The sequence below is a fragment of the Cebidichthys violaceus genome, unplaced genomic scaffold (genome assembly GCF_023349555.1).
Source record: "Cebidichthys violaceus isolate CVI_PGR_0920_01 unplaced genomic scaffold, fCebVio1.0.p SCAF_15, whole genome shotgun sequence".
Taxonomy (NCBI): Eukaryota; Metazoa; Chordata; class Actinopteri; order Perciformes; family Stichaeidae; genus Cebidichthys; species Cebidichthys violaceus.
The window spans coordinates 25001-40000 of record NW_027176318.1 but is presented as its reverse complement, the minus strand read 5'-3'; the positions used below and the strand labels follow the sequence as shown (position 1 = coordinate 40000).

The 15000-nt window shown below is 41.1% G+C and overlaps 35 non-coding genes across 35 annotated transcripts in view; all 35 read left to right on the top strand.

Moving 5' to 3' along the window:
* The first annotated feature begins 7 nt into the window (after positions 1–7).
* Positions 8–79, top strand: trnaa-ugc (transfer RNA alanine (anticodon UGC)). Its single transcript has one exon. It is a non-coding gene; the product is annotated as a tRNA-Ala (tRNA).
* Positions 80–289: 210 nt separating this feature from the next.
* trnas-gga (transfer RNA serine (anticodon GGA)) lies at positions 290–371 on the top strand. Its single transcript has one exon. It is a non-coding gene; the product is annotated as a tRNA-Ser (tRNA).
* Positions 372–950: 579 nt separating this feature from the next.
* trnas-aga (transfer RNA serine (anticodon AGA)) lies at positions 951–1032 on the top strand. Its single transcript has one exon. It is a non-coding gene; the product is annotated as a tRNA-Ser (tRNA).
* Positions 1033–1618: 586 nt separating this feature from the next.
* Positions 1619–1700, top strand: trnas-aga (transfer RNA serine (anticodon AGA)). The gene has a single exon. It is a non-coding gene; the product is annotated as a tRNA-Ser (tRNA).
* A 311-nt stretch (positions 1701–2011) lies between these two features.
* Positions 2012–2083, top strand: trnaa-ugc (transfer RNA alanine (anticodon UGC)). The gene has a single exon. It is a non-coding gene; the product is annotated as a tRNA-Ala (tRNA).
* A 209-nt stretch (positions 2084–2292) lies between these two features.
* On the top strand, positions 2293–2374 carry trnas-aga (transfer RNA serine (anticodon AGA)). Its single transcript has one exon. It is a non-coding gene; the product is annotated as a tRNA-Ser (tRNA).
* Positions 2375–2954: 580 nt separating this feature from the next.
* Positions 2955–3036, top strand: trnas-aga (transfer RNA serine (anticodon AGA)). The gene has a single exon. It is a non-coding gene; the product is annotated as a tRNA-Ser (tRNA).
* A 304-nt stretch (positions 3037–3340) lies between these two features.
* Positions 3341–3412, top strand: trnaa-ugc (transfer RNA alanine (anticodon UGC)). Its single transcript has one exon. It is a non-coding gene; the product is annotated as a tRNA-Ala (tRNA).
* A 210-nt stretch (positions 3413–3622) lies between these two features.
* Positions 3623–3704, top strand: trnas-aga (transfer RNA serine (anticodon AGA)). Its single transcript has one exon. It is a non-coding gene; the product is annotated as a tRNA-Ser (tRNA).
* A 297-nt stretch (positions 3705–4001) lies between these two features.
* On the top strand, positions 4002–4073 carry trnaa-ugc (transfer RNA alanine (anticodon UGC)). The gene has a single exon. It is a non-coding gene; the product is annotated as a tRNA-Ala (tRNA).
* A 210-nt stretch (positions 4074–4283) lies between these two features.
* Positions 4284–4365, top strand: trnas-aga (transfer RNA serine (anticodon AGA)). Its single transcript has one exon. It is a non-coding gene; the product is annotated as a tRNA-Ser (tRNA).
* A 579-nt stretch (positions 4366–4944) lies between these two features.
* Positions 4945–5026, top strand: trnas-aga (transfer RNA serine (anticodon AGA)). The gene has a single exon. It is a non-coding gene; the product is annotated as a tRNA-Ser (tRNA).
* A 586-nt stretch (positions 5027–5612) lies between these two features.
* On the top strand, positions 5613–5694 carry trnas-aga (transfer RNA serine (anticodon AGA)). Its single transcript has one exon. It is a non-coding gene; the product is annotated as a tRNA-Ser (tRNA).
* Positions 5695–6005: 311 nt separating this feature from the next.
* On the top strand, positions 6006–6077 carry trnaa-ugc (transfer RNA alanine (anticodon UGC)). Its single transcript has one exon. It is a non-coding gene; the product is annotated as a tRNA-Ala (tRNA).
* A 209-nt stretch (positions 6078–6286) lies between these two features.
* Positions 6287–6368, top strand: trnas-aga (transfer RNA serine (anticodon AGA)). Its single transcript has one exon. It is a non-coding gene; the product is annotated as a tRNA-Ser (tRNA).
* A 579-nt stretch (positions 6369–6947) lies between these two features.
* trnas-aga (transfer RNA serine (anticodon AGA)) lies at positions 6948–7029 on the top strand. Its single transcript has one exon. It is a non-coding gene; the product is annotated as a tRNA-Ser (tRNA).
* A 586-nt stretch (positions 7030–7615) lies between these two features.
* Positions 7616–7697, top strand: trnas-aga (transfer RNA serine (anticodon AGA)). The gene has a single exon. It is a non-coding gene; the product is annotated as a tRNA-Ser (tRNA).
* A 311-nt stretch (positions 7698–8008) lies between these two features.
* Positions 8009–8080, top strand: trnaa-ugc (transfer RNA alanine (anticodon UGC)). The gene has a single exon. It is a non-coding gene; the product is annotated as a tRNA-Ala (tRNA).
* A 209-nt stretch (positions 8081–8289) lies between these two features.
* trnas-aga (transfer RNA serine (anticodon AGA)) lies at positions 8290–8371 on the top strand. Its single transcript has one exon. It is a non-coding gene; the product is annotated as a tRNA-Ser (tRNA).
* A 304-nt stretch (positions 8372–8675) lies between these two features.
* On the top strand, positions 8676–8747 carry trnaa-ugc (transfer RNA alanine (anticodon UGC)). The gene has a single exon. It is a non-coding gene; the product is annotated as a tRNA-Ala (tRNA).
* Positions 8748–8957: 210 nt separating this feature from the next.
* trnas-gga (transfer RNA serine (anticodon GGA)) lies at positions 8958–9039 on the top strand. The gene has a single exon. It is a non-coding gene; the product is annotated as a tRNA-Ser (tRNA).
* Positions 9040–9618: 579 nt separating this feature from the next.
* On the top strand, positions 9619–9700 carry trnas-aga (transfer RNA serine (anticodon AGA)). Its single transcript has one exon. It is a non-coding gene; the product is annotated as a tRNA-Ser (tRNA).
* Positions 9701–10286: 586 nt separating this feature from the next.
* On the top strand, positions 10287–10368 carry trnas-aga (transfer RNA serine (anticodon AGA)). Its single transcript has one exon. It is a non-coding gene; the product is annotated as a tRNA-Ser (tRNA).
* Positions 10369–10679: 311 nt separating this feature from the next.
* Positions 10680–10751, top strand: trnaa-ugc (transfer RNA alanine (anticodon UGC)). The gene has a single exon. It is a non-coding gene; the product is annotated as a tRNA-Ala (tRNA).
* A 209-nt stretch (positions 10752–10960) lies between these two features.
* On the top strand, positions 10961–11042 carry trnas-aga (transfer RNA serine (anticodon AGA)). Its single transcript has one exon. It is a non-coding gene; the product is annotated as a tRNA-Ser (tRNA).
* A 579-nt stretch (positions 11043–11621) lies between these two features.
* Positions 11622–11703, top strand: trnas-aga (transfer RNA serine (anticodon AGA)). The gene has a single exon. It is a non-coding gene; the product is annotated as a tRNA-Ser (tRNA).
* Positions 11704–12288: 585 nt separating this feature from the next.
* trnas-aga (transfer RNA serine (anticodon AGA)) lies at positions 12289–12370 on the top strand. Its single transcript has one exon. It is a non-coding gene; the product is annotated as a tRNA-Ser (tRNA).
* A 304-nt stretch (positions 12371–12674) lies between these two features.
* Positions 12675–12746, top strand: trnaa-ugc (transfer RNA alanine (anticodon UGC)). Its single transcript has one exon. It is a non-coding gene; the product is annotated as a tRNA-Ala (tRNA).
* A 210-nt stretch (positions 12747–12956) lies between these two features.
* Positions 12957–13038, top strand: trnas-gga (transfer RNA serine (anticodon GGA)). Its single transcript has one exon. It is a non-coding gene; the product is annotated as a tRNA-Ser (tRNA).
* Positions 13039–13336: 298 nt separating this feature from the next.
* trnaa-ugc (transfer RNA alanine (anticodon UGC)) lies at positions 13337–13408 on the top strand. Its single transcript has one exon. It is a non-coding gene; the product is annotated as a tRNA-Ala (tRNA).
* A 209-nt stretch (positions 13409–13617) lies between these two features.
* On the top strand, positions 13618–13699 carry trnas-aga (transfer RNA serine (anticodon AGA)). The gene has a single exon. It is a non-coding gene; the product is annotated as a tRNA-Ser (tRNA).
* Positions 13700–13996: 297 nt separating this feature from the next.
* Positions 13997–14068, top strand: trnaa-ugc (transfer RNA alanine (anticodon UGC)). Its single transcript has one exon. It is a non-coding gene; the product is annotated as a tRNA-Ala (tRNA).
* A 210-nt stretch (positions 14069–14278) lies between these two features.
* trnas-aga (transfer RNA serine (anticodon AGA)) lies at positions 14279–14360 on the top strand. The gene has a single exon. It is a non-coding gene; the product is annotated as a tRNA-Ser (tRNA).
* Positions 14361–14664: 304 nt separating this feature from the next.
* trnaa-ugc (transfer RNA alanine (anticodon UGC)) lies at positions 14665–14736 on the top strand. The gene has a single exon. It is a non-coding gene; the product is annotated as a tRNA-Ala (tRNA).
* Positions 14737–14946: 210 nt separating this feature from the next.
* trnas-aga (transfer RNA serine (anticodon AGA)) overlaps positions 14947–15000 on the top strand; it is an 82-nt gene continuing 28 nt past the window's right edge. Inside the window, exon 1 of the tRNA in view lies at positions 14947–15000. This exon is cut by the window's right edge and continues 28 nt beyond it. This is a non-coding gene — a tRNA (tRNA-Ser).

Here is a 15000-nt window from a genome sequence, read left to right as displayed (position 1 = left end):
GTTTTTGGGGGATGTAGTTCAGTGGTAGAGCGCGTGCTTTGCATGTATGAGGCCCGGGGTTCAATCCCCCGTATCTCCATCAGGTATTATAGTCGCTGGTAAGAATTATTGAGTTTAGAAACATGGCAAACCAAACATATGTCAAGCAAATGAATGACTGCACCAAGTATCAGTAAGGCAAGCAAAATCAACCGCCTGTATTCCAGAAAAATGCACTTAATAAGTGTCTTTTTCAGCCACTGAGACAGTTTCTAGAATTTCCGAAAGTTTGTCTAACACTGTCCCGTGGGTTGTTGTGTCCGAGTGGTTAAGGCGGTGGACTGGAAATCCATTGGGATCTTCCCGCGCAGGTTCAAACCCTGCCAACAACGAAAGACACTTTTCCGCTTTGTGGCCTCACCATAGAACCTCCATGCTGAGACATTTCAGGTTCAGCTTGGACAAAGATCAGCCTCAAAGTTGCTGCTTTGACACAAATTGTTGATTGAGCAAACAGTTTCTTGTCTATGTTGTCACATTGACAATATCAACTTCCTTTACAACATTGTAGTTGCGTTTCACAATAAAAAAAAAAGTTCAAATAAAAGTCTGCATCCATTGTTTTTTGTCATATTACTTCCTCTATTTAGGCATCTCGAAGAAAGGTAGACAATTTGTTAAGTATTTTTGGGGGATGTAGCTCAGTGGTAGAGCGCGTGCTTTGCATGTATGAGGCCTGGGGGTCAATCCTCCGCATCTCCATCAGGTACTATAGTCACTGGAAAGAATTATTGAGTTTAGAAACATGGCAAACCAAACATATGTCAAGTAAATGAATGACTGCACCAAGTATCACTAATCAAGCAAAATCGACCAACTGTGTTGCAGAAAAATGCACTTAATAAGTGTCTTTTTCAGCCACTGAGACAGTTCCCAGAATTTATGAAAGTTTGTTTAAAACTGTCCCGTGGGTTGTTGTGGCCGAGTGGTTAAGGCGATGGACTAGAAATCCATTGGGATCTTCCTGCGCAGGTTCAAACCCTGCCAACAACAAAAGACACTTTTCCGCTTTGTGGCCTCACCATAGAACCTCCATGCTGAGACGTTTCAGGTTCAGCTTGGACAAAGATCAGCCTCAAAGTTGCTGCTTTGACACAAATTGTTGATTAAGCAAACAATTCCTTGTCTATGTTGTCACATTGACAATATCAACTTCCTTTACAACATTGTAGTTGCGTTTCACAGTAAAAAAGAAGTGCAAATAAAAATCTGCATCCATTGTTTTTTGTCATATTACTTCCTCTATTTAGGCATCTCAAAGCAAGGTAGAGAATTTGTTGGGTGTTTGGTATTTTTGGGGGATGTAGCTCAGTGGTAGAGCGCGTGCTTTGCATGTATGAGGCACGGGGTTCAATCCCCAGCATCTCTATCAGGTACTATAATCGCTGGTAAGAATTATTGAGTTTAGAAATATGGCAAACCAAACATATGTCGAGCAAATGAATGACTGTACCAAGTATCAGTAAGGCAAGCAAAATCAACCAACTGTGTTGCAGAAAAATGCACTCAGTAAGTGTCTTTTTCAGCCACTGAGACAGTTTCTAGAATTTCCGAAAGTTTGTCTAACACTGTCCCGTGGGTTGTTGTGGCCGAGTGGTTAAGGCGATGGACTAGAAATCCATTGGGATCTTCCCACGCAGGTTCAAACCCTGCCAACAACAAAAGACACTTTTCCGCTTTGTGGCCTCAACATAGAACCTCCATGCTGAGACATTTCAGGTTCAGCTTGGACAAAGATCAGCCTCAAAGTTGCTGCTTTGACACAAATTGTTGATTGAGTAAACTGTTCCTTGTCTATGTTGTCACATTGACAATATCAACTTGCTTTACAACATTGTAGTTGTGTTTCACAATAAGAAAGAAGTTCAAATAAAAATCTGCATCCATTGTTTTTTGTCATATTACTTCCTCTATTTAGGCATCTCGAAGCAAGGTAGAGAATTTGTTGGGTGTTGGGTGTTGGGTGTTTTTGGGGGATGTAGCTCAGTGGTAGAGCGCGTGCTTTGCATGTATGAGGCCCGGGGCTCAATCCCCCGCATCTCCAACAGGTACTATAATTGCTGGAAAGAATTTTTGAGTTTAGAAACATGGCAAACCAAACATATGTCGAGTAAATGAATGACTGCACAAAGTATCACTAATCAAGCAAAATCGACCAACTGTGTTGCAGAAAAATGCACTTAATAAGTGTCTTTTTCAGCCACTGAGACAGTTTCTAAAATTTCCAAAGATTTGTCTAATACTGTCCCATGGGTTGTTGTGGCTGAGTGGTTAAGGCGATGGACTAGAAATCCATTGGGATCTTCCCGCGCAGGTTCAAACCCTGCCAACAACGAAAGACACTTTTCCGCTTTGTGGCCTCACCATAGAACCTCCATGCTGAGACATTTCAGGTTCAGCTTGGACAAAGATCAGCCTCAAAGTTGCTGCTTTGACACAAATTGTTGATTGAGCAAACAGTTCCTTGTCTATGTTGTCACATTGACAATATCAACTTCCTTTACAACATTGTAGTTGCGTTTCACAATAAAAAAAAAAGTTCAAATAAAAGTCTGCATCCATTGTTTTTTGTCATATTACTTCCTCTATTTAGGCATCTCGAAGAAAGGTAGACAATTTGTTAAGTATTTTTGGGGGATGTAGCTCAGTGGTAGAGCGCGTGCTTTGCATGTATGAGGCCTGGGGGTCAATCCTCCGCATCTCCATCAGGTACTATAGTCACTGGAAAGAATTATTGAGTTTAGAAACATGGCAAACCAAACATATGTCAAGCAAATGAATGACTGCACCAAGTATCAGTAAGGCAAGCAAAATCGACCAACTGTGTTGCAGAAAAATGCACTTAATAAGTGTCTTTTTCAGCCACTGAGACAGTTCCCAGAATTTATGAAAGTTTGTTTAAAACTGTCCCGTGAGTTGTTGTGGCCGAGTGGTTAAGGCGATGGTCTAGAAATCCATTGGGATCTTCCCGCGCAGGTTCAAACCATGCCAACAACAAAAGACACTTTTCCGCTTTGTGGCCTCACCATAGAACCTCCATGCTGAGACATTTCAGGTTCAGCTTGGACAAAAATCAGCCTCAAAGTTGCCGCTTTGACACAAATTGTTGATTGAGCAAACAGTTCCTTGTCTATGTTGTCACATTGACAATATCAACTTCCTTTACAACATTGTAGTTGCGTTTCACAGTAAAAAAGAAGTGCAAATAAAAATCTGCATCCATTGTTTTTTGTCATATTACTTCCTCTATTTAGGCATCTCGAAGCAAGGTAGAGAATTTGTTGGGTGTTTGGTATTTTTGGGGGATGTAGCTCAGTGGTAGAGCGCGTGCTTTGCATGTATGAGGCCCGGGGTTCAATACCCTGTATCTCCATCAGGTATTATAGTCGCTGGTAAGAATTATTGAGTTTAGAAACATGGCAAACCAAACATATGTCGAGCAAATTAATCACTGCACCAAGTATCAGTAAGGCAAGCAAAATCAACCAACTGTATTCCAGAAAAATGCACTTAATAAGTGTCTTTTTCAGCCACTAAGACAGTTTCTAGAATTTCCAAAAGTTTGTCTAACACTGTCCCATGGGTTGTTGTGGCCGAGTGGTTAAGGCGATGGACTAGAAATCCATTGGGATCTTCCCGCGCAGGTTCAAACCCTGCCAACAACGAAAGACACTTTTCCGCTTTGTGGCCTCACCATAGAACCTCCATGCTGAGACATTTCAGGTTCAGCTTGGACAAAGATCAGCCTCAAAGTTGCTGCTTTGACACAAATTGTTGATTGAGCAAACTGTTCCTTGTCTATGTTGTCAAATTGACAATATCAACTTCCTTTACAACATTGTAGTTGCGTTTCACAATAAGAAAGAAGTTCAAATAAAAATCTGCATCCATTGTTTTTTGTCATATTACTTCCTCTATTTAGGCATCTCGAAGAAAGGTAGACAATTTGTTGGGTATTTTCGGGGGATGTAGCTCAGTGGTAGAGCGCGTGCTTTGCATGTATGAGGCCCGGAGTTCAATCCCCCGCATCTCCATTAGGTAATATAGTCGCTGGTAAGAATTATTGAGTTTAGAAACATGGCAAACCAAACATATGTCAAGCAAATGAATGACTACACCAAGTATCAGTAAGGCAAGCAAAATCGACCAACTGTGTTGCAGAAAAATGCACTTAATAAGTGTCTTTTTCAGCCACTGAGACAGTTTCTAGAATTTCCGAAAGTTTGTCTAACACTGTCCCGTGGGTTGTTGTGGCCGAGTGGTTAAGGCGATGGACTAGAAATCCATTGGGATCTTCCCGCGCAGGTTCAAACCCTGCCAACAACGAAAGACACTTTTCCGCTTTGTGGCCTCACCATAGAACCTCCATGCTGAGACATTTCAGGTTCAGCTTGGACAAAGATCAGCCTCAAAGTTGCTGCTTTGACACAAATTGTTGATTGAGCAAACAGTTTCTTGTCTATGTTGTCACATTGACAATATCAACTTCCTTTACAACATTGTAGTTGCGTTTCACAATAAAAAAAAAAGTTCAAATAAAAGTCTGCATCCATTGTTTTTTGTCATATTACTTCCTCTATTTAGGCATCTCGAAGAAAGGTAGACAATTTGTTAAGTATTTTTGGGGGATGTAGCTCAGTGGTAGAGCGCGTGCTTTGCATGTATGAGGCCTGGGGGTCAATCCTCCGCATCTCCATCAGGTACTATAGTCACTGGAAAGAATTATTGAGTTTAGAAACATGGCAAACCAAACATATGTCAAGTAAATGAATGACTGCACCAAGTATCACTAATCAAGCAAAATCGACCAACTGTGTTGCAGAAAAATGCACTTAATAAGTGTCTTTTTCAGCCACTGAGACAGTTCCCAGAATTTATGAAAGTTTGTTTAAAACTGTCCCGTGGGTTGTTGTGGCCGAGTGGTTAAGGCGATGGACTAGAAATCCATTGGGATCTTCCTGCGCAGGTTCAAACCCTGCCAACAACAAAAGACACTTTTCCGCTTTGTGGCCTCACCATAGAACCTCCATGCTGAGACGTTTCAGGTTCAGCTTGGACAAAGATCAGCCTCAAAGTTGCTGCTTTGACACAAATTGTTGATTAAGCAAACAATTCCTTGTCTATGTTGTCACATTGACAATATCAACTTCCTTTACAACATTGTAGTTGCGTTTCACAGTAAAAAAGAAGTGCAAATAAAAATCTGCATCCATTGTTTTTTGTCATATTACTTCCTCTATTTAGGCATCTCAAAGCAAGGTAGAGAATTTGTTGGGTGTTTGGTATTTTTGGGGGATGTAGCTCAGTGGTAGAGCGCGTGCTTTGCATGTATGAGGCACGGGGTTCAATCCCCAGCATCTCTATCAGGTACTATAATCGCTGGTAAGAATTATTGAGTTTAGAAATATGGCAAACCAAACATATGTCGAGCAAATGAATGACTGTACCAAGTATCAGTAAGGCAAGCAAAATCAACCAACTGTGTTGCAGAAAAATGCACTCAGTAAGTGTCTTTTTCAGCCACTGAGACAGTTTCTAGAATTTCCGAAAGTTTGTCTAACACTGTCCCGTGGGTTGTTGTGGCCGAGTGGTTAAGGCGATGGACTAGAAATCCACTGGGATCTTCCCACGCAGGTTCAAACCCTGCCAACAACAAAAGACACTTTTCCGCTTTGTGGCCTCAACATAGAACCTCCATGCTGAGACATTTCAGGTTCAGCTTGGACAAAGATCAGCCTCAAAGTTGCTGCTTTGACACAAATTGTTGATTGAGTAAACTGTTCCTTGTCTATGTTGTCACATTGACAATATCAACTTGCTTTACAACATTGTAGTTGTGTTTCACAATAAGAAAGAAGTTCAAATAAAAATCTGCATCCATTGTTTTTTGTCATATTACTTCCTCTATTTAGGCATCTCGAAGCAAGGTAGAGAATTTGTTGGGTGTTGGGTGTTGGGTGTTTTTGGGGGATGTAGCTCAGTGGTAGAGCGCGTGCTTTGCATGTATGAGGCCCGGGGTTCAATCCCCCGCATCTCCAACAGGTACTATAATTGCTGGAAAGAATTTTTGAGTTTAGAAACATGGCAAACCAAACATATGTCGAGTAAATGAATGACTGCACAAAGTATCACTAATCAAGCAAAATCGACCAACTGTGTTGCAGAAAAATGCACTTAATAAGTGTCTTTTTCAGCCACTGAGACAGTTTCTAAAATTTCCAAAGATTTGTCTAATACTGTCCCATGGGTTGTTGTGGCCGAGTGGTTAAGGCGATGGACTAGAAATCCATTGGGATCTTCCCGCGCAGGTTCAAACCCTGCCAACAACGAAAGACACTTTTCCGCTTTGTGGCCTCACCATAGAACCTCCATGCTGAGACATTTCAGGTTCAGCTTGGACAAAGATCAGCCTCAAAGTTGCTGCTTTGACACAAATTGTTGATTGAGCAAACAGTTCCTTGTCTATGTTGTCACATTGACAATATCAACTTCCTTTACAACATTGTAGTTGCGTTTCACAATAAAAAAAAAAGTTCAAATAAAAGTCTGCATCCATTGTTTTTTGTCATATTACTTCCTCTATTTAGGCATCTCGAAGAAAGGTAGACAATTTGTTAAGTATTTTTGGGGGATGTAGCTCAGTGGTAGAGCGCGTGCTTTGCATGTATGAGGCCTGGGGGTCAATCCTCCGCATCTCCATCAGGTACTATAGTCACTGGAAAGAATTATTGAGTTTAGAAACATGGCAAACCAAACATATGTCAAGTAAATGAATGACTGCACCAAGTATCACTAATCAAGCAAAATCGACCAACTGTGTTGCAGAAAAATGCACTTAATAAGTGTCTTTTTCAGCCACTGAGACAGTTCCCAGAATTTATGAAAGTTTGTTTAAAACTGTCCCGTGGGTTGTTGTGGCCGAGTGGTTAAGGCGATGGACTAGAAATCCATTGGGATCTTCCTGCGCAGGTTCAAACCCTGCCAACAACAAAAGACACTTTTCCGCTTTGTGGCCTCACCATAGAACCTCCATGCTGAGACGTTTCAGGTTCAGCTTGGACAAAGATCAGCCTCAAAGTTGCTGCTTTGACACAAATTGTTGATTAAGCAAACAATTCCTTGTCTATGTTGTCACATTGACAATATCAACTTCCTTTACAACATTGTAGTTGCGTTTCACAGTAAAAAAGAAGTGCAAATAAAAATCTGCATCCATTGTTTTTTGTCATATTACTTCCTCTATTTAGGCATCTCAAAGCAAGGTAGAGAATTTGTTGGGTGTTTGGTATTTTTGGGGGATGTAGCTCAGTGGTAGAGCGCGTGCTTTGCATGTATGAGGCACGGGGTTCAATCCCCAGCATCTCTATCAGGTACTATAATCGCTGGTAAGAATTATTGAGTTTAGAAATATGGCAAACCAAACATATGTCGAGCAAATGAATGACTGTACCAAGTATCAGTAAGGCAAGCAAAATCAACCAACTGTGTTGCAGAAAAATGCACTCAGTAAGTGTCTTTTTCAGCCACTGAGACAGTTTCTAGAATTTCCGAAAGTTTGTCTAACACTGTCCCGTGGGTTGTTGTGGCCGAGTGGTTAAGGCGATGGACTAGAAATCCACTGGGATCTTCCCACGCAGGTTCAAACCCTGCCAACAACGAAAGACACTTTTCCGCTTTGTGGCCTCAACATAGAACCTCCATGCTGAGACATTTCAGGTTCAGCTTGGACAAAGATCAGCCTCAAAGTTGCTGCTTTGACACAAATTGTTGATTGAGTAAACTGTTCCTTGTCTATGTTGTCACATTGACAATATCAACTTGCTTTACAACATTGTAGTTGTGTTTCACAATAAGAAAGAAGTTCAAATAAAAATCTGCATCCATTGTTTTTTGTCATATTACTTCCTCTATTTAGGCATCTCGAAGCAAGGTAGAGAATTTGTTGGGTGTTGGGTGTTGGGTATTTTTGGGGGATGTAGCTCAGTGGTAGAGCGCGTGCTTTGCATGTATGAGGCCCGGGGTTCAATCCCCCGCATCTCCAACAGGTACTATAATTGCTGGAAAGAATTTTTGAGTTTAGAAACATGGCAAACCAAACATATGTCGAGTAAATGAATGACTGCACAAAGTATCACTAATCAAGCAAAATCGACCAACTGTGTTGCAGAAAAATGCACTTAATAAGTGTCTTTTTCAGCCACTGAGACAGTTTCTAAAATTTCCAAAGATTTGTCTAATACTGTCCCATGGGTTGTTGTGGCCGAGTGGTTAAGGCGATGGACTAGAAATCCATTGGGATCTTCCCGCGCAGGTTCAAACCCTGCCAACAACAAAAGACACTTTTCCGCTTTGTGGCCTCACCATAGAACCTCCATGCTGAGACATTTCAGGTTCAGCTTGGACAAAGATCAGCCTCAAAGTTGCTGCTTTGACACAAATTGTTGATTGAGCAAACAGTTCCTTGTCTATGTTGTCACATTGACAATATCAACTTCCTTTACAACATTGTAGTTGCGTTTCACAGTAAAAAAGAAGTGCAAATAAAAATCTGCATCCATAGTTTTTTGTCATATTACTTCCTCTATTTAGGCATCTCGAAGCAAGGTAGAGAATTTGTTGGGTGTTGGGTGTTTTTGGGGGATGTAGTTCAGTGGTAGAGCGCGTGCTTTGCATGTATGAGGCCCGGGGTTCAATCCCCCGTATCTCCATCAGGTATTATAGTCGCTGGTAAGAATTATTGAGTTTAGAAACATGGCAAACCAAACATATGTCAAGCAAATGAATGACTGCACCAAGTATCAGTAAGGCAAGCAAAATCAACCGCCTGTATTCCAGAAAAATGCACTTAATAAGTGTCTTTTTCAGCCACTGAGACAGTTTCTAGAATTTCCGAAAGTTTGTCTAACACTGTCCCGTGGGTTGTTGTGTCCGAGTGGTTAAGGCGGTGGACTGGAAATCCATTGGGATCTTCCCGCGCAGGTTCAAACCCTGCCAACAACGAAAGACACTTTTCCGCTTTGTGGCCTCACCATAGAACCTCCATGCTGAGACATTTCAGGTTCAGCTTGGACAAAGATCAGCCTCAAAGTTGCTGCTTTGACACAAATTGTTGATTGAGCAAACAGTTTCTTGTCTATGTTGTCACATTGACAATATCAACTTCCTTTACAACATTGTAGTTGCGTTTCACAATAAAAAAAAAAGTTCAAATAAAAGTCTGCATCCATTGTTTTTTGTCATATTACTTCCTCTATTTAGGCATCTCGAAGAAAGGTAGACAATTTGTTAAGTATTTTTGGGGGATGTAGCTCAGTGGTAGAGCGCGTGCTTTGCATGTATGAGGCCTGGGGGTCAATCCTCCGCATCTCCATCAGGTACTATAGTCACTGGAAAGAATTATTGAGTTTAGAAACATGGCAAACCAAACATATGTCAAGTAAATGAATGACTGCACCAAGTATCACTAATCAAGCAAAATCGACCAACTGTGTTGCAGAAAAATGCACTTAATAAGTGTCTTTTTCAGCCACTGAGACAGTTCCCAGAATTTATGAAAGTTTGTTTAAAACTGTCCCGTGGGTTGTTGTGGCCGAGTGGTTAAGGCGATGGACTAGAAATCCATTGGGATCTTCCTGCGCAGGTTCAAACCCTGCCAACAACAAAAGACACTTTTCCGCTTTGTGGCCTCACCATAGAACCTCCATGCTGAGACGTTTCAGGTTCAGCTTGGACAAAGATCAGCCTCAAAGTTGCTGCTTTGACACAAATTGTTGATTAAGCAAACAATTCCTTGTCTATGTTGTCACATTGACAATATCAACTTCCTTTACAACATTGTAGTTGCGTTTCACAGTAAAAAAGAAGTGCAAATAAAAATCTGCATCCATTGTTTTTTGTCATATTACTTCCTCTATTTAGGCATCTCAAAGCAAGGTAGAGAATTTGTTGGGTGTTTGGTATTTTTGGGGGATGTAGCTCAGTGGTAGAGCGCGTGCTTTGCATGTATGAGGCACGGGGTTCAATCCCCAGCATCTCTATCAGGTACTATAATCGCTGGTAAGAATTATTGAGTTTAGAAATATGGCAAACCAAACATATGTCGAGCAAATGAATGACTGTACCAAGTATCAGTAAGGCAAGCAAAATCAACCAACTGTGTTGCAGAAAAATGCACTCAGTAAGTGTCTTTTTCAGCCACTGAGACAGTTTCTAGAATTTCCGAAAGTTTGTCTAACACTGTCCCGTGGGTTGTTGTGGCCGAGTGGTTAAGGCGATGGACTAGAAATCCATTGGGATCTTCCCACGCAGGTTCAAACCCTGCCAACAACAAAAGACACTTTTCCGCTTTGTGGCCTCAACATAGAACCTCCATGCTGAGACATTTCAGGTTCAGCTTGGACAAAGATCAGCCTCAAAGTTGCTGCTTTGACACAAATTGTTGATTGAGTAAACTGTTCCTTGTCTATGTTGTCACATTGACAATATCAACTTGCTTTACAACATTGTAGTTGTGTTTCACAATAAGAAAGAAGTTCAAATAAAAATCTGCATCCATTGTTTTTTGTCATATTACTTCCTCTATTTAGGCATCTCGAAGCAAGGTAGAGAATTTGTTGGGTGTTGGGTGTTGGGTGTTTTTGGGGGATGTAGCTCAGTGGTAGAGCGCGTGCTTTGCATGTATGAGGCCCGGGGCTCAATCCCCCGCATCTCCAACAGGTACTATAATTGCTGGAAAGAATTTTTGAGTTTAGAAACATGGCAAACCAAACATATGTCGAGTAAATGAATGACTGCACAAAGTATCACTAATCAAGCAAAATCGACCAACTGTGTTGCAGAAAAATGCACTTAATAAGTGTCTTTTTCAGCCACTGAGACAGTTTCTAAAATTTCCAAAGATTTGTCTAATACTGTCCCATGGGTTGTTGTGGCTGAGTGGTTAAGGCGATGGACTAGAAATCCATTGGGATCTTCCCGCGCAGGTTCAAACCCTGCCAACAACGAAAGACACTTTTCCGCTTTGTGGCCTCACCATAGAACCTCCATGCTGAGACATTTCAGGTTCAGCTTGGACAAAGATCAGCCTCAAAGTTGCTGCTTTGACACAAATTGTTGATTGAGCAAACAGTTCCTTGTCTATGTTGTCACATTGACAATATCAACTTCCTTTACAACATTGTAGTTGCGTTTCACAATAAAAAAAAAAGTTCAAATAAAAGTCTGCATCCATTGTTTTTTGTCATATTACTTCCTCTATTTAGGCATCTCGAAGAAAGGTAGACAATTTGTTAAGTATTTTTGGGGGATGTAGCTCAGTGGTAGAGCGCGTGCTTTGCATGTATGAGGCCTGGGGGTCAATCCTCCGCATCTCCATCAGGTACTATAGTCACTGGAAAGAATTATTGAGTTTAGAAACATGGCAAACCAAACATATGTCAAGTAAATGAATGACTGCACCAAGTATCACTAATCAAGCAAAATCGACCAACTGTGTTGCAGAAAAATGCACTTAATAAGTGTCTTTTTCAGCCACTGAGACAGTTCCCAGAATTTATGAAAGTTTGTTTAAAACTGTCCCGTGGGTTGTTGTGGCCGAGTGGTTAAGGCGATGGACTAGAAATCCATTGGGATCTTCCAGCGCAGGTTCAAACCCTGCCAACAACAAAAGACACTTTTCCGCTTTGTGGCCTCACCATAGAACCTCCATGCTGAGACGTTTCAGGTTCAGCTTGGACAAAGATCAGCCTCAAAGTTGCTGCTTTGACACAAATTGTTGATTAAGCAAACAATTCCTTGTCTATGTTGTCACATTGACAATATCAACTTCCTTTACAACATTGTAGTTGCGTTTCACAGTAAAAAAGAAGTGCAAATAAAAATCTGCATCCATTGTTTTTTGTCATATTACTTCCTCTATTTAGGCATCTCAAAGCAAGGTAGAGAATTTGTTGGGTGTTTGGTATTTTTGGGGGATGTAGCTCAGTGGTAGAGCGCGTGCTTTGCATGTATGAGGCACGGGGTTCAATCCCCAGCATCTCTATCAGGTACTATAATCGCTGGTAAGAATTATTGAGTTTAGAAACATGGCAAACCAAACATATGTCGAGTAAATGAATGACTGCACAAAGTATCACTAATCAAGCAAAATCGACCAACTGTGTTGCAGAAAAATGCACTTAATAAGTGTCTTTTTCAGCCACTGAGACAGTTTCTAAAATTTCCAAAGATTTGTCTAATACTGTCCCATGGGTTGTTGTGGCCGAGTGGTTAAGGCGATGGACTAGAAATCCATTGGGATCTTCCCGCGCAGGTTCAAACCCTGCCAACAACGAAAGACACTTTTCCGCTTTGTGGCCTCACCATAGAACCTCCATGCTGAGACATTTCAGGTTCAGCTTGGACAAAGATCAGCCTCAAAGTTGCTGCTTTGACACAAATTGTTGATTGAGCAAACAGTTCCTTGTCTATGTTGTCACATTGACAATATCAACTTCCTTTACAACATTGTAGTTGCGTTTCACAGTAAAAAAGAAGTGCAAATAAAAATCTGCATCCATTGTTTTTTGTCATATTACTTCCTCTATTTAGGCATCTCGAAGCAAGGTAGAGAATTTGTTGGGTGTTTGGTATTTTTGGGGGATGTAGCTCAGTGGTAGAGCGCGTGCTTTGCATGTATGAGGCCCGGGGTTCAATCCCCTGTATCTCCATCAGGTATTATAGTCGCTGGTAAGAATTATTGAGTTTAGAAACATGGCAAACCAAACATATGTCGAGCAAATTAATCACTGCACCAAGTATCAGTAAGGCAAGCAAAATCAACCGCCTGTATTCCAGAAAAATGCACTTAATAAGTGTCTTTTTCAGCCACTGAGACAGTTTCTAGAATTTCCGAAAGTTTGTCTAACACTGTCCCATGGGTTGTTGTGTCCGAGTGGTTAAGGCGATGGACTGGAAATCCATTGGGATCTTCCCGCGCAGGTTCAAACCCTGCCAACAACGAAAGACACTTTTCCGCTTTGTGGCCTCACCATAGAACCTCCATGCTGAGACATTTCAGGTTCAGCTTGGACAAAGATCAGCCTCAAAGTTGCTGCTTTGACACAAATTGTTGATTGAGCAAACAGTTTCTTGTCTATGTTGTCACATTGACAATATCAACTTCCTTTACAACATTGTAGTTGCGTTTCACAATAAAAAAAAAAGTTCAAATAAAAGTCTGCATCCATTGTTTTTTGTCATATTACTTCCTCTATTTAGGCATCTCGAAGAAAGGTAGACAATTTGTTAAGTATTTTTGGGGGATGTAGCTCAGTGGTAGAGCGCGTGCTTTGCATGTATGAGGCCCGGGGGTCAATCCTCCGCATCTCCATCAGGTACTATAGTCGCTGGAAAGAATTATTGAGTTTAGAAACATGGCAAACCAAACATATGTCAAGTAAATGAATGACTGCACCAAGTATCACTAATCAAGCAAAATCGACCAACTGTGTTGCAGAAAAATGCACTTAATAAGTGTATTTTTCAGCAAATGAGACAGTTTCTAAAATTTCTGAAAGTTTGTCTAACACTGTCCCGTGGGTTGTTGTGGCCGAGTGGTTAAGGCGATGGACTAGAAATCCATTGGGATTTTCCCGCGCAGGTTCAAACCCTGCCAACAACAAAAGACACTTTTCCGCTTTGTGGCCTCACCATAGAACCTCCATGCTGAGACATTTCAGGTTTAGCTTGGACAAAGATCAGCCTCAAAGTTGCTGCTTTGACACAAATTGTTGATTGAGCAAACAGTTCCTTGTCTATGTTGTCACATTGACAATATCAACTTCCTTTACAACATTGTAGTTGCGTTTCACAATAAAAAAGAAGGTCAAATAAAAATCTGCATCCATTGTTTTTTGTCATATTACTTCCTCTATTTAGGCATCTCGAAGAAAGGTAGACAATTTGTTGGGTATTTTTGGGGGATGTAGCTCAGTGGTAGAGCGCGTGCTTTGCATGTATGAGGCCCGGGGTTCAATCCCCCGAATCTCCATCAGGTATTATCGTCGCTGGTAAGAATTATTGAGTTTAGAAACATGGCAAACCAAACATATGTCAAGCAAATGAATGACTGCACCAAGTATCAGTAAGGCAAGCAAAATCGACCAACTGTGTTGCAGAAAAATGCACTTAATAAGTGTCTTTTTCAGCCACTGAGACAGTTCCCAGAATTTATGAAAGTTTGTTTAAAACTGTCCCGTGAGTTGTTGTGGCCGAGTGGTTAAGGCGATGGTCTAGAAATCCATTGGGATCTTCCCGCGCAGGTTCAAACCATGCCAACAACAAAAGACACTTTTCCGCTTTGTGGCCTCACCATAGAACCTCCATGCTGAGACATTTCAGGTTCAGCTTGGACAAAAATCAGCCTCAAAGTTGCCGCTTTGACACAAATTGTTGATTGAGCAAACAGTTCCTTGTCTATGTTGTCACATTGACAATATCAACTTCCTTTACAACATTGTAGTTGCGTTTCACAGTAAAAAAGAAGTGCAAATAAAAATCTGCATCCATTGTTTTTTGTCATATTACTTCCTCTATTTAGGCATCTCGAAGCAAGGTAGAGAATTTGTTGGGTGTTTGGTATTTTTGGGGGATGTAGCTCAGTGGTAGAGCGCGTGCTTTGCATGTATGAGGCCCGGGGTTCAATACCCTGTATCTCCATCAGGTATTATAGTCGCTGGTAAGAATTATTGAGTTTAGAAACATGGCAAACCAAACATATGTCGAGCAAATTAATCACTGCACCAAGTATCAGTAAGGCAAGCAAAATCAACCAACTGTATTCCAGAAAAATGCACTTAATAAGTGTCTTTTTCAGCCACTAAGACAGTTTCTAGAATTTCCAAAAGTTTGTCTAACACTGTCCCATGGGTTGTTGTGGCCGAGTGGTTAAGGCGATGGACTAGAAATCCATTGGGATCTTCC